Raw genomic sequence first — 18,856 nt, forward strand, 5'->3', positions numbered from 1 at the left:
TCTTTTTTCAAGGTTTTTATCTTCCTTGTGATGGGTTTGAACATCCTCCTTTAGGTCGGAGAAGTTTGTTATTACCGACTTTCTGAAGCCTACTTCTGTCAGCTCATCAAAGTCATTCTCCGTCCAGCTTTGTTTTGTTGCTGGCAAGGAGCCGCAATCCTTTGGAGGAGAAGAGGCACCCTGGTTTTTAGAATTTTCAGCTTTTCTGCTCTGATTTCTACTCCATCTTTGTGGTTTTATCTACCTTTGGTCTTTGATGTTGGTGACCTACAGATGGGGTTTTGGTGTGAATGTTCTTTTTGTTGATGTTGAGGCTATTCCTTTCTGTTTGTTAGTTTTCCTTCTAACAGTCAGGTCCATCAGCTGCAGGTCTGTTGGAGTTTCCTGGAGGTCCACTCCAGACCCAATTTGACTGGTTATCACCAGTAGAGGCTGCAAAACAGCAAATATTGCAGAACAGAAAATATTGCTGCCTTATCTTTTCTCTGCAAGCTGTGTCCCAGAGGGGCACCTGCCTATATGAGGCATCAGTCAGCCCCTACTAGGAGGTGTCTCCCAGTTAGGCTACATGGAGGTCAGGGACCCACTTGAGGAGGCAGTCTGTTTGTTCTCTGAGCTCAAACACTGTGGTGGGAGAACCACTGCTCTCTTCAGAGCTGTCAGACAGGGACGTTTAAGCCTGCAGAAGTTTATGCTGCCTTTTGTTCAGCTATGCCCTGCCCCCAGAGGTGGAGTCTATAGAGGCAGAGGCCTTGCTGAGCTGCAGTGGGCTCCACCCAGTTCAAGCTTCCTGGCTGCTTTGTTTACCTGTTCAAGCCTCAGCAATGGTGGATGCCCCTCCCCCTGCCAGCCTGCTGCCTTGCAGGTTGATCTCAGCCTGCTGCACTAGCAGTGAGCAAGGCTCTGTGGGCATGGGACCCACTGAGTCAGGCATGGGATATAATCACCTGGTGTGCCGTTTGCTAAGACTTCTGGAAAAGTGCAGTATTTGGGCGGGAGCGTCCCAATTTTCTAGGTACCATCTTTGGTGAAGGTACAGCTTCTCTTGGCTAGGGAAGGGAAATCCCCAGGCCCCTTGTGCTTCCCCTATGAGGTGATGCCCCACACTGCTTTGGCTCACCTTCCATGGGCTGCACCCACTGTCCAACTAGTCCCAGTGAGATGAACCAGGTACCTCAGTTGGAAATGCAGAAATCACCCATCTTCTGCATTGATCACGCTGGGAGCTACAGACTGGAGCTGTTCCTACTTGGCCATCTTTCCCTCTGAGTGTTCTTGATGGAAACTAGCAGAAGCTTGGGTCAATGGAATACACTGGGAAGCCAATATACCATAATTTTCTTTCAAAGCTGTTTTTCCAGAAAAGACTCAGCATTGAAAGTTTCTAAAAGAAGAATTTCCCAAGAAATGACTTACTAACCTACTCGTCATCCAATTCTTAGCACATTTCAAATTTTTCATTAGATCATAGGACTATTGCTTTCTTTCTTTCTTAGCTTGTTAGCCTATTGGAGGTAACAGAGAAGAGTCATTAAAAGGGGAAGCCACTCTATTTGAGTAGCAGCTGGAACAAGCAAGCCATTTTCTTTATACCAGAAGGCAGTATTCTGGTTAGTAGCAACTCTTCCACTAACTGTGGTATTCTGGGGCCAGCTTGCTCTACTATCCTTAAATTATTTGCTTGCATAATAAATAAAATAAAAAACATCTATCCTGTGTCACTCTGTGGGCAGTGTTGTTATTACCTCTGTTGGAGTAGTTTCCTGAAATCTAAATATTTTTCAATGTTAAATATCTTGGTACAAATACTTCATATCGTCTCTTTTTTTCAGGGACTGCACTAATTCCAGGCATACTACACTGTTAACTGTAAGTATATTGTGAACTGTACAGTCCTTTCTTAGAAGGTCTTTTTCTAGCCCAGTAGCTATTGTGTTATGTTTTCCAGGATTACTTGGGATGTGATTGTTAAAAATTCAGATACTTCTACCTAAAAATAAAGGCCTATCAATGACAGATTTTATAAAGAAAATGTGGTACATTTATACCATGGAATACTATGTGGCCGTAAAACAGAATGAGATTATATCTTTTGCTGAATCATGGATGGAGCTGGAGGCCATTATCCTTAGCAAACAAATACAGGAACAGAAAACCAAATACCACCTGTTTTTACTTATAGTGGGAGCTAAATGATGAGACCCTCTGAACAAACACAAAGGGGGGAACAACAGACACTGGGCCTACTCGAGGATGGAGGGTGGGAGGAGGGGGATGAGCGGAAAAAATAACTATTGGGTACTATGCTTAGGACCTGGGTGACAAAATAATCTGTACAGTAAGCTCCTGTGACATGAGTTTACCTAAGTAACAAACCTGCACATGTATCCCCAACCTAAAATAAAAGTAAAAAAAAAATTCAGATTCCTGGACCCCATCTTCCTAAATCAGAATGTCTGGGTTACAACCAAGGAATCTGCATTTCTAACATGTTCTCCATGTTTGAGAACCTCTGTCCTAGGACATATAGCAGCTAATTCCAGAGCAAAAATTCTCATTCTGGGCTTAGATTATTTTTTAATACCCTGGTAGGGTAATTTGTTTTATTTTTTTTATTATTATTTTTTGAGATGGAGTCTCGCTCTGTCGCCCAGGCTGGAGTGCAGTGGCGGGATCTCAGCTCACTGCAAGCTCCGCCTCCTGGGTTCATGCCATTCCCCTGCCTCAGCCTCCCGAGCAGCTGGGACTACAGGCGCCCGCCATCTCGCCCGGCTAGTTTTTTGTATTTTTTTAGTAGAGATGGGGTTTCACCGTGTTAGCCAGGATGGTCTCGATTTCCTGACCTTGTGATCCGCCCGTCTCGGCCTCCCAAAGTGCTGGGATTACAGGCTTGAGCCACCGCGCCCGGCCTTTTATTTTATTTTTTTAAAGAGACAGGGTCTCATGTTGTTGCCTAGGCTGGAGTGCTGTGGTTCAATCATGGCTCACTGCAGCCTTGAACTTCTGGACTCAAGCGATTCTCCTGCCTCCACCTGTGAAGTAACTGGGACCACGGGCATGCACCACCATGCCGGCTAATTCTGTAATTTTTTTTTTGTAGAGACAGTGTCTCACTATGTTGCCCAGGCTGGTCTTGAACTCCTGGGTTCAAGCAATCCTCCCACCTTGGCCTCCCAAAGTTCTGGGATTACAGACATGAACCAAGGTGCTAGATCATTATTTCTCAACCCTGGTTACATATTAGAATCACCTGGGATGGTTAAAATATAATATACCTGGGCCCTACTCCCAATTAGTTAAATCATAACTAATCTTGGCAGAGTAAGGATTTTTTTTTTTTTTTTTTTTTTTTTAAGGTTGCAAATGTTTCTAATGTATAGCCATGATTAGAATTTCTGGTCTAAACCTGGGAACCAAAGGGTTGCTCTTAACATGTTGATAAACTTGCTGAAATTGCATAATATAAAAAAATTGGAGTGGCTGCCTCACTCATAATGTATTCCCTTCTTTGAGAAGAGTCTTTATTACAGCATGAGAATCAGGTGGCCAGAGCCCATCAATTCAGCTTAAACATCCAACCCAATGAATCCATCAAATCTATCAACATCTTTGCCCTGGAGTCTTGCTTTTATTTTTCCATTTTTTTCATTTCTATTTTTTCTTTATTAAACTCTTTCTCAAAATAAACATAGCTTTATTTTTTGTATTAAAATAATATATATTAATAGAAATGAATTCAGACAATACAAAAAATTATGAAGTAAAAATAAAATATACATTTAATTCCATGATCCAGAGAGAAATCTTATCAATATTTAAAAATTTATATTCACTTTTTATTCAAAAACACACAACATAAAATTTACCATCTTTACCATTTTTAAGTGTATAGTTTAGTACTATTAAAGACATTCACATTGCTGTGAAACAGATCTCCAGAATTTTTTAATCTTGCAAATCTGAAACTCCCATTTGGTATTTTAAAATAGTTTTTAAGATGTGATATTCCCATTTTGTTTGTGCATCATTTTCTGTGTTCTCTTTTGGCTTGGTGAGTATCTGATGACAGTTATTTTACGTTCTTTGTCAGACAGCTCATGGATCTATGTTTCTTTAGGGTTGGTTTCTGGAGTTTTATATTCTTCCTTGGATTGGGCCATATTCCATATTTCTAATTTTTCTTTTTGTATGCCTTGTGATCTTTGGTGGGGAATGGAGGAAAAGGGGTTAAGACTTGGGTATCTGAAAAAAAAATGACTTCTCCAAGTCTCTATGAACTGGCTTCATGTAAGAGAAGACCTTCACTGATCAACCTAATAGAGACTCTGTCTAGGACCTTTCAAACCTTTTCTGAGGATGTATCTTCTCTGCATTTGTGTGTACTTTTTGTCATCTACAATTCTCTAAGAAGCATATCTCTGCTTTTTCTCAGAAGCCTGTAGTATCTTTCTTTGCCTTGTGTCTGCTTGAGGAACTGCAGCTCTAACACCATGGTTATCCTGTCTGTTCTCAGCAGCTTCCAAAGTTGCCGGTCCCATCAGTGATCTGAGTCAGGCAAGACAGATACCAGTTCTTCAGCATTCATCAGATTAGCCAGAACTTTGGATGTTTGGTCCACCCTTTTGTTTCTGTCCTGAGGAAGAATCCTTGGTGTGGGAGGTTTTCTCTTGGTTGTGCTATGCTAGGCTGTATTGGGAAATGACAAGGATAGGTGTACAAAATATTCCTATCCTCTTTTGCTGGAATTACTTATCGGTTTTACGTTCGTCAGGGTGCTATAACATCCTTATCTGGTCTTCAAAGTTCTCATGAAGGTGTTCTGGTCTGTTTATTGTTGTTAACTTAGTGTTATTGTGGGAGAATGAGAGCCTGATGCTCCTTGCTCCTTCAATTGCTGACATTCTTATTAACATTTTGGTGAGTGCTTTCCATATTTTTCTATGCATATATAAAAATATGGTTGTATTATACATACTGTTTTTTAATCCTTAAAAAATGTAGAAACTTAAAAGAAAGATGGTGGACTAGAAGCAGCTCATGTGTGTTACTCTCATAGAGAGAAAACAAAAGGGCAAATGAACACTGACTCTGCAGGTGGATCATCTGAGAAATCACACTGGGATCCATCAAGGCAGAAAGGGGACACGGAGAGCAGAGAGGAGCAAAGCTGTGCACCAGCCTGTCTGGGTCCGCTTGGAGCTGGGAGAACTTCTCTAACATGGGAAAGGGTCAGTGACTGAGATCTTCCTGGGGGATTCACACTCTCTGTAGGGACCTGTGAAACACTGGGAATGAGAGAATCACCCTGCCCCCAACTCCCATACTCCCACCGTGCTTCTAGACTGAGGCAGAGAGCAACCCAAATGTTTTGTGGGAGCAACTGAGTACAAGGGTACCTCTACAAGCCTTGGGCCCTGGAGCAGATCAGCACTGGAGCCATAGACCCAATAGTGTCCATAGTCATGATGCCTGGGAGCAGTATGATTGCTCAACACCCCCTCATTGGACAAGGCTTGGCACCAGATTCTGGCCCAGGAGTCCCACAGCTGCCTCAACTCAGCCAGCAGCTGCAGCCTCCTGCTGTCCCAGGAAGCACCCACACAGCAGGGAACTCGCCCCTGTCACTGGTAGCCAGGCGGGCATCATATGTAGAGCTTCCAACCCAGTAGTCCTGCTTCTGTGTGAATGCAGCTGTACAGCCTCCTGTTTTACCAGGAAGCACCTGAATGGCAGGTCATTCAGTTACCCATGACTGTTACAGGTAACCAGGCAGGCAACACCTGCTAGAGCTCCTGGCCCAGCATTCCTACTTCTGTGTGAACTCAGCTGGCAGGAACAGCTTCTACTGTCCCAGGAAGTACCCAGATTGCGGAGTGGGCAACCCCATCCCCCTGCCATCAGCAGCAAGGTGGGCAATGCCTGCTAGAGCTTCCAGCCCAGTGATCCTATTTCTGTGTGAACTCAGTCAGTGGGTATAGCCTCTTGTACCAGGAAGCACCTGGACTGCAGGGTGGTCAACCCCACCCACTCTAACCACTGGTAGCCAGGTGAGCAACACCTGTTAGATCTTCCAGGCCAGTGGTCCTATTTCTGCCTGAATTTGCTGAGGGGCACAGCCTTGTGTTGCCCTGGAAACACATGAAGGGCAGGGCAGGCAACTCCACCAAACCTCGCCTTTTATAGCCAGATGGGCCACACCCACTAGATGTAAACATTTCCAGCCCAATGGTCCTGCTTCTGCTTGAACTCTGCAGCCAGGTACAACCCTGTGTTCCCCTAGAAAACACTTGAACAGCCAATTAGGGCTGACCTGGCAAGGATATGGCCTGTCTGCCAACTGTGGCCCCTGTCTGAGGGAACTCTGTGAACCAGAACACCCAACAAAAGAAACTCAGGCATGGAGACAGTAACTGGAAGGGGGGCTTCTCCGAGATCCAGGAGTGATCTAGCATTGAAGCCAGTTGACTGAACCTACCTTATACTATGATCAAGCCCCTGATGGCATCAAAGGAGATAAAAGTTTTAAAAAGACCATTCAAAGGACAGCAACCTCAAAGGCTGAAGGAACATCAGCTCGCATAGATGAGAAAGAACCAGTGCAAGAACTTTGGCAATTCTAAAAGACAGCATCTTCTTACCTCTGTACTAGTTCTTAAGCAATCGTTCTTAACCGGGCTGAAATAGCTGATATATCAGAAATAAAATCAGAATATGGATAGGAACAAAGATCATTGACATCCAGGAGAAAGTTGAAAGCCAATACAAGGAATCCAAGGAATATAATAAAGTGATATAGAAGATTAAATGTAAAACGGCCATTTTAAGAAAGAATCAAACTAAACTGATAGAGCCAAGAAACTCACTTTAAGAATTTCGTAATACAATTGGAAGTATTAACAGCAGACTTGACCAAGCTGAGGAAAGAATCTTAGCGCTTGAAGACTAGTTCTCCAAAATAACTCAGTCAGACAAAAATAAAGAGAAAAACAATAAAGAAGAATGAAAAAAGACCTCTGAGAAATATAGGATTATGTAAAGAGACCCAATCCATGTCTCGTTGGTGTCCCTGAAAGAGAGGGAGAGAAAGCAAGCAACTTGGAAAACATATTTGAGGGTATCATCCATGAAGATTTCTCCCAACCTTGCTAGAGAGGTCAACATTCAAATCCAGGAAACGCAGAGAATCCCTGGGAGATATTATACGAGATGACCATTCCCAAGACACAGTCATCAGATGTTCCAAGATTGAAATGAAAGAAAAAATGTTAAAGGCAGCTAGAGAGAAGGGGTAGGTAATCTGCAAAGGGAACCCCATTGGGCTAACAGCAGACTTTTCAGCAGAAACGTTATAAGCCAAGAGATTGGGGTCCTATATTCAGCATTCTTAAAAGAAATTCTAACCAAGAATTTCATATCCAGCCAACTAAGCTTCATAAGTGAAGGAGAAATAAGATCCTTTTCAGACAAAACAAATGTGAAGGGAATTTGTTACCACCAAACCTGCCTTACAAGAGGTCATTGAAGGAGTGTTAAATATGGAAAAGAAAGACTGTCACCAGCCACCACAAAAACACATTTAGGAACATAGACCACTGACACTATAGAGTAACTACACAATCAGGTCTGCATAAAATCCAGCTAACAACATGATGACAGGATCAAATCTGCACATATCAATATTAAATTTGAATGTAATGGGCTAAATGCGCCAAATAAAATGCAACAGAGTGGCAAGTTGGTTACAGAAGCAATTCTATGCTGTCTGTAAGAGACCTGTCTCACATGCAATGACACCCATAAGCTAAATGTAGAGAGATGGAGAAAAATCCACCAAGAGAATGGAAAACAGAAAAAAGCAGGGGTTGCTATTCTAATTGGAGACTTTAAACCAACAATGATAAAAAAGACAAAGAAGGGCATTAAATAATGGTAAATGGTTCAATTCAACAAAAAGACCTAACTATTCTAAATATATATGTGTCCAATACTGAAGCAACCAGATTCATAAAGCAAGTTCTCAGAGACCTACAATGAGACAGATAATGACACTGTAATTGTGGGAGGTTTTGACACCCTACTGACAGTATTAGACAGATAATTGAGACAGAAAATTAACAAAGATATTAGGGATCTGAACTTGACATTTGACCAAATGGGCTTAACAGACATGTACAGAACTCCACTCAAAACCAAAAGAATATACATTCTTCTTATCTGCACATGGCACATACTCTAAAATCAGCTACACAACTGGCTGTAAAACAATCCTTGGCAAATTCAAAAAGCAAAATCATATCAAACACACTTTCAGACCCCAGTGCAATAAAAATAGAAATCAACATTAAGAAAATTGCTCAAAACCAAATAGTTACATGGAAATTAAATAACCTGCTCCTGAATGACTTTTGGGTAAACAATGAAATTAAGGCAGAAATCAAGAAATCCTTTGAAAATAATGAGAGCAAAGATACCATGTACCAGAATCACTGAGACACAGCTGAAGCAATGTTAAGAGGGAAGTTAATCGTGCTAAATGCCCACATCAAAAAGTTAGAAAGATCTCAAATTAACAATCTAACAACACACCAGAGGAACTATAGATCAAAAACAAACCAACCCCAAAGCTAGCAGAAGGCAAAAAATAACCAAAATCAGAGCTAAACTGAAGGAAATTGAGATGCATACAAAAGATCAATGAATCCAGGAGTTTGTTATTTGAATGGATAAATAAGATTGATAGATAACTAGCTAGATTAATAAAGAAAAAAGAGAAGATCTGAATAAACACATGTAGAAATGTCAAAGAGGACATTACCACTGACTCCACAGAAATACAAAAAACTCTCACAGATGGTTATGAACACCTCTATGCTCACAAACTAGAAAACCTAGAAAAAAATATAAAAATTCCTGGAAACATACAACCTCCCAAGATTGAACCAGGAATACATTAAATCCCTGAACAGACCAATAATGAATTCTGACATTGAATTAGTAATAAAAATCCTGCCAACCAGAAGAAGCCCAAGACCAGAGAGATTCATAGCCAAATTCTATCAGCTGTATAAAGAAGAGCTGGTGGCCAGGTGCAGTGGTTCATTCCTGGAGCACTTTGGGAGACTGAGGAGGGTGGATCACCTGAGGCCAGGAGTTTGAGAACAGACTGGCCAACATGGCAAAACCCCATTTCTGCTGAAAATACAAAACTTAGCTGGGCATAGTGGGTCGTGCCTGTAATCCCAGCTACTCGGGAGACTGAGGCAGGAGAATCACTTGAGCCCGGGAGGCAGAGGTTGCAGTGAGCCAAAAATGTGCCACTGCACTCCAGCCTGGGCAACAGAGAGAGACTCCGATTCAAAAAAAAAAAAAAAAAAAAAAAAAAAGCTGTCATTATTCTTACTGAAACTATTCCAAAAAATCAAGGAGAAAGGACTCCACCCTAGTTCATTCTATGAGGCCAGCATCATTCTGATATGAGAACATGGTAGAGACACAACAAAAAAGGAAAACTTCAGGCCAATATCATTGATGAACATAGATGGAAAAATCATCAATAAAGTACTAGCAAACTGAATTCAGCAGCATGTAAAAAAGTGAATCCATCATGATCAAGTAGGCTTACCCCTGGGATGAAAGGTTGGTTCAACATATGCAAATCAATAAATGTTATTCAACACATAATCAGAACTAAAAACAAAAACCACGTGATTGTCTCAATGGATACAGAAAAGGCTTTTAATAAAATTTTCAACATCCCATCATGTTAAAAACCCTCAACAAATTAGGCCTTGAAGGAACATACCTGAAAATAATAAAAGCCATCTATGACAAACCCACAGCTGACATCTTACTGAACTGGTAAGAGCTAGAACCATTCCCCTTGAGAACCAGAACAAGACAAGGATGCCTACTGTCATCACTCTTATTCAACATAGTACTGGAAGTCCTAGCCAGAGCAGTTGACCAAGATAAATAAATAAAAAGCATTCAACTAGGAAGAGAGGAAGTCAAACGATCTCTCTTTACAGACAATATGATTCTATACCCAGAAAACTCCATGGTCCCTCCCAAAAAGCTCCTAGATCTGGCAAACAACTTCAGCGAAGTTTCAGGGTACGAAACCAATGGACAAAAATTAGTAGCATTTCTATACACCAACAACGTCCAAACTGAGAGCCAAATCAAGAACACAATCCCAGGCCAGGTGCAGTGGCTCATGCCTGTAATCCCAGCACTTTGGCAAGCCAAGGTGGGAGGATCACTAGAACCCAAGAGTTTGAGACCAGCCTAGGCTGAACGTAGCAAGAACTTATTTCTACACATAAAAAAATTAGCCAGCCATGGTGACACACACCTGTGATTCCAGCTGTTCTGGAGGTTGAGGTGGGAAGCACTTGGGACCAGGAACTCCAGGCTGCATGCAGTGAGCCATGATCACTATATGTCTCAGCCTGGGTGACAGAGCAAGACCCTGTCTCAACAAAACAAAAATGCAGTCTCATTCACAACAGTCACAAAATGAATAAAATACTCAGGAATACAGCTAATCAGGGAGGTGAAAGATCTGTACGATGAGAATTACAAAACAGTGCTCAAAAAAATGAGAGCTGACACAAACAAATGGAAAAACATTTCATACTCATGGATAGGAAGAATCAATACTGTTAAAATGGCCATTCTTCCCAAAGCAATTTACAGACTCAGTGCCATCCCTATCTGATTATCAATGACATTCTTTGCAGAATTAGATTAAAAAAAACATTTAAAAATTCATATGGAACCAAAAAAGAGCTCAAATAGCCAAGGCAATCCTAAGCAAAAAGAACAAAGCTTCAGGCATCATGTTACCTGATTTCAAACTGACTTCAAACTATACCACAAAGCTACAGTAACAAAAACAGCATGGTACTGGTACAAATGCAGACACATAGACGAATGGTGCAGAATAAAGAGCCCAGAAATAAAGTCACACTCTTACAATGATCCGATCTTCAACAAAGTCAACAAGAATGAGCAATGGGGAAAGGACTTCCTATTCAATAAATGGTCCTGGGATAACTGGCTAGGCTTATGTGGAAGATTGAAGCTAGACCTCTTCCTAATACCATATGCAAAAATCAACTGAAAATGGATTAAAGACTAAAATGCAAAACCTGAAACTATAAAAACCCTGGAAGATAACCTAGGAAACACCATTCTGGACATAGACTCTGGAAGTGGTTTCATGATGAAGACTCTGAAAGCAATTACAACAACAACAACAAAATTGACAGGGACCTAATTAAATGAAAGAGCTTTTGGACCACAAAAGAAACTAACAACAGAGTAAAAGATGAGCTATAGAATGGGAGAAAATATTTGCAAACTATGCATCTGACAAAAGTCTAATATCCGGAAACTGTAAGGAACTTAAATCAACAAGCAAAGAACAAGCAACCCCATTAAAACATGGGCAAAGGACATGGGCAGACACTTCTCAAAAGAAGACATACACATGGTCAACAAGCATGTGAAAAAATGCTCAATATCAATAATCATTAGAGGAATGCAAATCAAAACTACAATGAGATACAATGTCACACCAGTCAGAATGGCTATTATTAAAAAGCCAAAAAGTAACAGATGCTGGCAGGGCTGTGGAGAAAAAGGAATGCTTATACACTGTTGATGGCAAAGTAGATTATTTCAGTCATTGTGGAAAGCAGTGTGGCAATTTCTCAAAGAATTTAAAACAGAATTATCATTTGAACCAGCAATCCCATTAATGGGTATATTCCCAAAGGAATATAAACCATTCTACCATGAAGACATATGAATACATATTTTGTTGTAGCACTATTCACAAGAGCAAAGACATAGAATCAACCTAAATGCCCATCAATGGTAGACTGAATAAAGAAAATGTGGTAAACATATGCCATGGAATACTACACAGTCATAAAAAAGAATGCGATCATGAGATCATGTCCTTTGCAGCAACATGGAGGGAGCTGGAGGCCATAATCCTGAGTGAAACTAACATAGGAACAGAAAAATAAACACCGCATGTTCTCACGTATAAGTGGGAGCTAAACCTTGAGTACATATGGACACAAAGAAGGGAAAAAGACACTGGGACCCTCTTGAGGCTGGAGGGTGGGAGGAAGGAGAGGATGAAAAAACTATCCAGCAGGCACTATGCTTATTACCTGGGTGACAAAATAATCTGTGCACTAAACCCCTGTGACATGCAATTTACCTATATAACAAACCTGCACATGTACTCCTAATGCCCCCAAAATTTAAAAATAACATATCATAGGCATTTTCTTTACAGTAAATATTGATCTTCATTATTGTTTTACATTTGCATAGCAACATCCTATTGTATGGCTGTACTATAATTTAATGAATTAGCTATTTAGAATTTAGAAAACATGCCTTCTAGTTTTTCACTGTTTTCAGTAACACTATGATGAATATCATTCTACCACAAAAAGGGAGAAAATTCTGATGTGCTACAACATGGATGAACCTTGAGGACATTATGCTAAGTGAAATCATCCAGTCACACAAAGATAAACACTGTATGAGTCTACTTACATGAGGTACCTAGACTAGTCAAATTCATAGAGACAGAACACGGAGTGGTGATTACCAAGAGTTGTGGGGAGGTAGGAATGGGAGGTAACTATTTAATGGGTACAGAGTTAACAGTGATGGGTGCAACAACTATATGAATGTACTTTGTGCCACTGGACTGTACACTTAAAAATGGTTAAAATAACAAATTTTATGCCATGTATATTTTACCCCAATTTAAAACATTACTAGGGTCATCTCCAAAGGACCTAAGACACACTTAGAAACGGCAATTTGATAATCAAAAAGAATAATTATTGCAGTAAGTTAATATATGTATATGTCATCTTAAAGTTGATAAGTTTATGATGCTAAAAAATTCTCACTTATTAATCATTTTTGGATACTGCTAGGAAACCAATTAGCTCATTATTCTGCCAACTGGTAAATAAAGGTAAAATAACTTTTTTTTTTTTTAAAGTATGTGTAGGGACAAATACCATTTGCAGCTGGTTTGAAGGATCTGTCTTTTTGGCCTTTATGTTTTGGTATTTATTTTCACTGAAACCTGGCTATTTCCTTTTATGTGGGCCTTTTGCCAGCCTAACAGATGAGGTTAGACATGGCTGTTCAAAAGAAAAATGATCAAACATCAAACGTGTTTTTTGTGGGGCATGAATCTCAGCCAGGAATGCAAAAATGACCTTTTTTCTTGATCTGTAGCTCTAGTTGTTGAGACAATATTATATTATTACTTTTGTCAGAATAGGATTAAATCTGATTTCCTGAAAATGGAACTTAGAACACTAAAGTTAGAGATTGTTTAAGTTGGAATTTGAGTAGTATACAATATGATATTATGAACATACGCATTAAATATCGATTTTCTTCTAGGTTTTGTTCACATTTGCTATGGAACTTTATTTCAAATTGTTGACTAGATCTCTCCCCATGAACAAAAAGCAAGCACCTAAAATTGTAGAGAACACCAGCAACTAGTTGTATTTTATTTAATGTCCATTTTATTGATATTATACATTTTTAAAACGATTAACATTCCTTCAAACATTAAGCATAAAGAATTAATATTCCTCTACATAGTCATATGCCCTTGAAATGAATAAGTCAAAACTTATACATTTAACAAATGAATCACCCAAATGCTTAAGCATTGATTGCAAACTTAATGAAACCCTTCTAAACATCAAATAAAATTACAAATGTAACCTATCTAATGCTTCACACACATTAAAAAGCAAAAAAAAAAAAAAAAAAAAAAAAAAAAGCACAGCAGTGTAGCAATAATTACAAAACTGATTATATTTACTAATACCAGTTACATATGTGCTAATGCCATGGATGGATAAATTGACTGATCGATTGATTTTATCTTCCTGTGGTTGTATTCCTTAGGACTGCAGAGAGTTTTACAAGACCTGGTAGACAAAACAGCAACAACAAAGAAAATACCTCCTCAGACTAATTGAGGTTGCAGGATACAGTTTTCAAGAAATTGATTCTTGGTTAGTACCCAGCATTCATTGTGCAGGCCAAGACTTTTAAACATGAGTGAAGCTCAGTGCTTTTTTTGTAAGTCGGTTTCCCTTTTTATATTAATGAGACTTTTAAGTCCATGTCTTTCACAAGCCTTTTAGTTCCTGAAGCTTTATGTGTTTCCAAGAAATGACATATTCTTTAACTTTCACATGTTCTGCATTTCCAAGCTTATGTTGCCATTACAACTTGATTTCTTAGTACAATTGCAAATTTATGGGTGTCTTGCACTATATCTAATAAGGTCTTCCAGAGTTTTTACATCTAGAAGTGAATGAGGAATTAGTCTCATCTTTGGGACATTGACTAATCGATCACATTGGAACAATTACTTATGACCAACAATATTGATGAATTGCTAGATGCTGTTTTTATCTGGGTATTTCATAATTCACTGAGGTTCTGTTTTCTTTTAAAAATATCTTTTTTCTCTGTTTTTCAGATGGATGATTTCTATGTTATTTTCTCGTTTATTCTGACATCTCCAATCTGTTCTTAAACTCATCCCATGAATTTTGAATTTTAGGTATTATACTTTTGGTCCTAGATTTGTTATTCCCTTCTTTTTCTTTTATGTTTTCTATTTTGCTGCCAAGATATTCTCTCTTTGCATCACTTATGGGTATATTTTCTTTTGTGTTGTAGAATATAGTCATAGCAGCTGCTTTAAAATCTTCACTAATTCTAACCTTTGGCTCATCTCAGAGTTAGTATCTGCTGATTGTCTTTTCTTTTAAGTATAGGTCATATTTTCCTCTTTCTTTGTGTATCAGAGAATTTTGGAATGTGTCCTGGATATTGTAAATGATCTATTATGTAGATTCTGGGTTCTGTTATGCTATCACAAAAAGCATTGTTGTTTTGTTCGTACAAGCAGTTAACTTAATAAACTCAAACTGCAAACTGTATCTTCGCTGTTCTGCTCCGACCTGGAACTGGGCTGTGCAAGTGTGAGTCAGAAGTTGTCAAGGGATTTGGCAGAGTTTGCGTCCCTGGCTCTCTCCTTTCTGATATTTCCCTTCTTGTTTTCCAACCGCTGTTTCTTCCCAACTCAGCTATCTTTTTCTTCAATCCAGTAATACTTAAAATTATTTTTTAACTGCCTGATTTAGCCACCCCACATGGTATAGATTGAGACCTCTCTTCAAGGCTAAGAATCATAAAAACGGGAATAGTATCCAGTGCCTTCCCATCTTCCATGTGTCCATCCCCTTCTACTATGTTCCTGCCTTTGTTTGTTCTTTACTACCTTCAGTAGTTGCTTTTATATTTCATCTAGAGTTTATAGTTGTTATTTGTAGTAAGTTTTATATTTTCTTTTTATTAAAAAAAAAAAAGTGGTTCCCTGTCTTCTCTATGTCCATAAAGTTCATGCTAGAATTAAATGAGATGCTACATTTAAAGTTATTTAAGGGAAGCAATTATAATAATTTGCTTCACTTGATCTCACCAAATATTTTGTGCATTATGAGGGGAGATGGCAGCACAATGGCTTTGTCTAAAATTCTCACTCCCCTATCCTGTGCATGCTGCAGTTAGAACACGAGCATGTGGCAGAACCATCAGGGCAGGACAGTTCTGGCAGCCAGCCGCTTAGAAAGGGCCTCACCAGATGGCAGTCCCATGGTAGAGTCTACCTCAACTTTATAGCAATTAAGTTTTGTTTTACTAGTGTTTCAGAACTGACCAGCTTACCAAACTCACAAGAGTCCAGTGTGCACCAGAAAGCTAATGTATTGATCTGCAGCAAAGATGTGAATATTTGTGTGTGACATACCAGGTGCTCTGATGGTATCAGTGTTTCTGTAAGCCAGATTACCAGATTACTAATCTGAAAGCTCTTTCCTGGTATGGAAACGGGCCACAGAGAGAGAAATAATCATTATAATAACAATAACAATACCTGCCACTTGCCTAGTGCTTTCAATTCCTTTTTGTTAATCTTCACAGCAGCCTTGGAAAAAAGATATTAGCATTCCTATATTATAGTTGAAGAAGCTGAATATCTTTTTTAAGGTCATAAATCCAGAAAACATTGGAGACACTTTTCCTGCAATTGCTCTGAACCAGAAGACTTCTTCATCATCATACTGGAGGGTTTACATTTTAGATAGAAAAATCAATCGTGGTCTTCAATGAAAGCACCAGGCTGTGCACAATTGATTGTCTTTGGCAGTTTGGGCTGCTATCACAAAGTACATAGCCTGGGGCAGGCGGGGGGGAGCTTATAGACAATAGGAATTTATCTGTCATGGTTCTGGAGGCTGGAAGTCTGAGATCAGGGTGTCTGCAGGGTCAGGTTCTGCCGAGGGCCCTCTTCCAGGTTGCAAACTGCTGACTTACATGTATCTTCACATGGTGGAAAGAGAGCCAGGAAGCTCTCCTGTCCCTTATAAGCAAATCCCATATGTGAAGGCTTCATCCTCATGATCAAGTTACTTACAAAGGGCCCAGTTACAAATACCACCACATTGGGATTAGGTTTTCACATATGAATTTTAACACAAACTTTCTGTCTATACCATTGATTTTCGCATTTCTAAGGTCTTTGCTGTCTTTTGCCTTTTTCAGCTGTCCAGCCTCAGGGTGTCTTCATAACTGTAGTTTCCTTGTGCAGTGACAGTATGCGTGTGTCAAACAGCCTCAGTGCTTATGGGCTGACCTTAAGCAGGTCTGCTACAGGAATGTATTAGGTGAGTGCAAAAGTAATTGCAGTTTTTGCATTGTTGGAATTTGTTGTTTGATACTGGAATACATTCTTAAATAAATGTGGTTATGTTATACATCATTTTAATGGGCATTTCTCTCTTTATGTTTTTTGCTAATGACTTATTACTTGCTCTTTATTTTAGACTTTGGAAATGATGTTAGACAAAAAGCAAATTCAAGCAATTTTCTTGTTCAAGTTCGAAATGGGTCATAAAGCAGCAGAGACAACTTGCAACATCAACAATGCATTGGCCCAGGAACTGCTAACGAATGTACAGTGCAGTGGTGGTTCAAGAAGTTTTTCAAAGGATACCAGAGCCTTGAAGATGAGGAGCTTGGTGAAGGGCCATAAGAAACTGACAACGACCAATTGAAAGAAACCATTGAACCTGATTCTCTTACAACTACAGGAGAAGTTGCCAAAGAACTTAACATTGACCATTCTACAGTTGTTTGTCATTTAAAGCAAGTTGGAAAGGTGAAAAAGCATGATAAGTGGGTGCCTCATGAGCTGAGTGAAAATAAAAGAGAATTATCGTTTTGAAGTGTCGCCTTCTCTTACTGTGTGCAACAATGAACCATTTCTTGATTGGATAGTGATGTGCACAAAAAGTGGATTTTATATGACCAGTGATGAACAACTCAGTGGCTGGACTGAGAAGAAGCTCTAAAGCACTTCCCAAAGCCAAACTTGCACCAAAAAAAGGACACTGTCACTATTTGGTAGTCTGCTGCTGGTCTGGTGCACTACAGCTTTCTGAATTCTAGCAAAGCCCTTACATCTGAGAAGTATGCTCAGCAAGTTGATGAGATGCACTGAAAACTACAATACCTGCAGCCGGCATTGGTCAACAGAAAGGGCCCAATTCTTCTCCATGACAACGCCCGATTGCGTAACACAACCAACACTTCAAAAGTTGAATGAATTGGGCTATGACGTTTTGCCTCATCCACCATATTCACCTGACCTCTCACCAACTGCCTACCACTTCCTTAAGCATCTTGACAACGTTTCGCAGGGGTCCACAGCCAGCAGGATGCAGAAAATCCTTCCAAGGATTTGTCAAATCCTGAAGCATGGACTTTTAAGCTACGGGAATAAACAAACTTATTTCTTCTTGGGAAAAATGTATTGATTGTTATGGCTCCTATTTTGATTAATAAAGATGTGCTTGAGCCTAGTTATAATGATTTAAAATTCATGGTCCAAAACCACAATTACTTTTGCACCAGCCTAATATTTCAGAGGAATGGGGCAGGTTTATATTCTGCCATATGAGGAATCCTGGATTGCCCCACCCTGAACTTGTGAGTTATTCTAGTGATACTGTCATGCCTCTAGAAATTAGCTCAGGGTAGCTGACTGCCTGGCCAGCTGCTTAAAGTGGCTCTGATTTTAAAATATCATGAGGAGACATATTCTTCTTGTTTGAACTCTCAATGCCCAGCTGTTTTAATATAGGTTTTATTCTTATTTAGGTATGGCAAGACCAGTGGCTCAAAAGAGGACTGCCATTGAAAAGATAGTTTGTTACTCACAGTTCCCAAGAAGCAGAGGCACACCATGCCATGGGGCCAAAGGGAGGATAGGGAAGCGCCAGGGTTGGTCAGGAGGCAGAGGGAGTGAAAAAATGTGCAAGAGCCTTTATTATGGTTTCCATGAGCTGGAACACGTGAGGCAGGGTAAGCAGGCTTAGGATTGGCTGGTTTAAATAATTTCAGTGGGCTCTGGGGCATAGGGGCTGTTCCTGGTTGTCTGATACCTGGCCTTAGGATAATTAGAGAAGGGAAATCGTGGCCCAGAGTGTGAGAGGGCAATGAAGGAGGTGGTGGGAGTAGAGTCTGAGTAGGTTGCTTTGTATTTGAAAGATGAGCTCCCAGGTGAGTTGTTTCCCCACTCTAGGAATTGGCTACCCTGGAAAGGGCAGTACCTTCTGGGTCAGCAAGGTCCTAGAAGCCAAAGCATCAGAACCCAGAAAATAAAGGACATGGTTGATACACTAGCACAAAGTCATGCTCACCGACTGGTGAT

General features: G+C 39.9%; 1 long non-coding RNA gene across 1 annotated transcript; it reads left to right on the forward strand.

Moving 5' to 3' along the window:
* Positions 1-517: 517 nt before the first annotated feature.
* On the forward strand, positions 518-17,961 carry LOC105482280 (uncharacterized). The gene is made up of 3 exons (XR_011606516.1): positions 518-1,869; positions 16,687-16,808; positions 16,968-17,961. It is a non-coding gene; the product is annotated as an uncharacterized lncRNA (long non-coding RNA).
* Positions 17,962-18,856: the final 895 nt, after the last annotated feature.

Source organism: Macaca nemestrina, chromosome 8 (genome assembly GCF_043159975.1).
Source record: "Macaca nemestrina isolate mMacNem1 chromosome 8, mMacNem.hap1, whole genome shotgun sequence".
NCBI classification, from domain to species: Eukaryota; Metazoa; Chordata; class Mammalia; order Primates; family Cercopithecidae; genus Macaca; species Macaca nemestrina.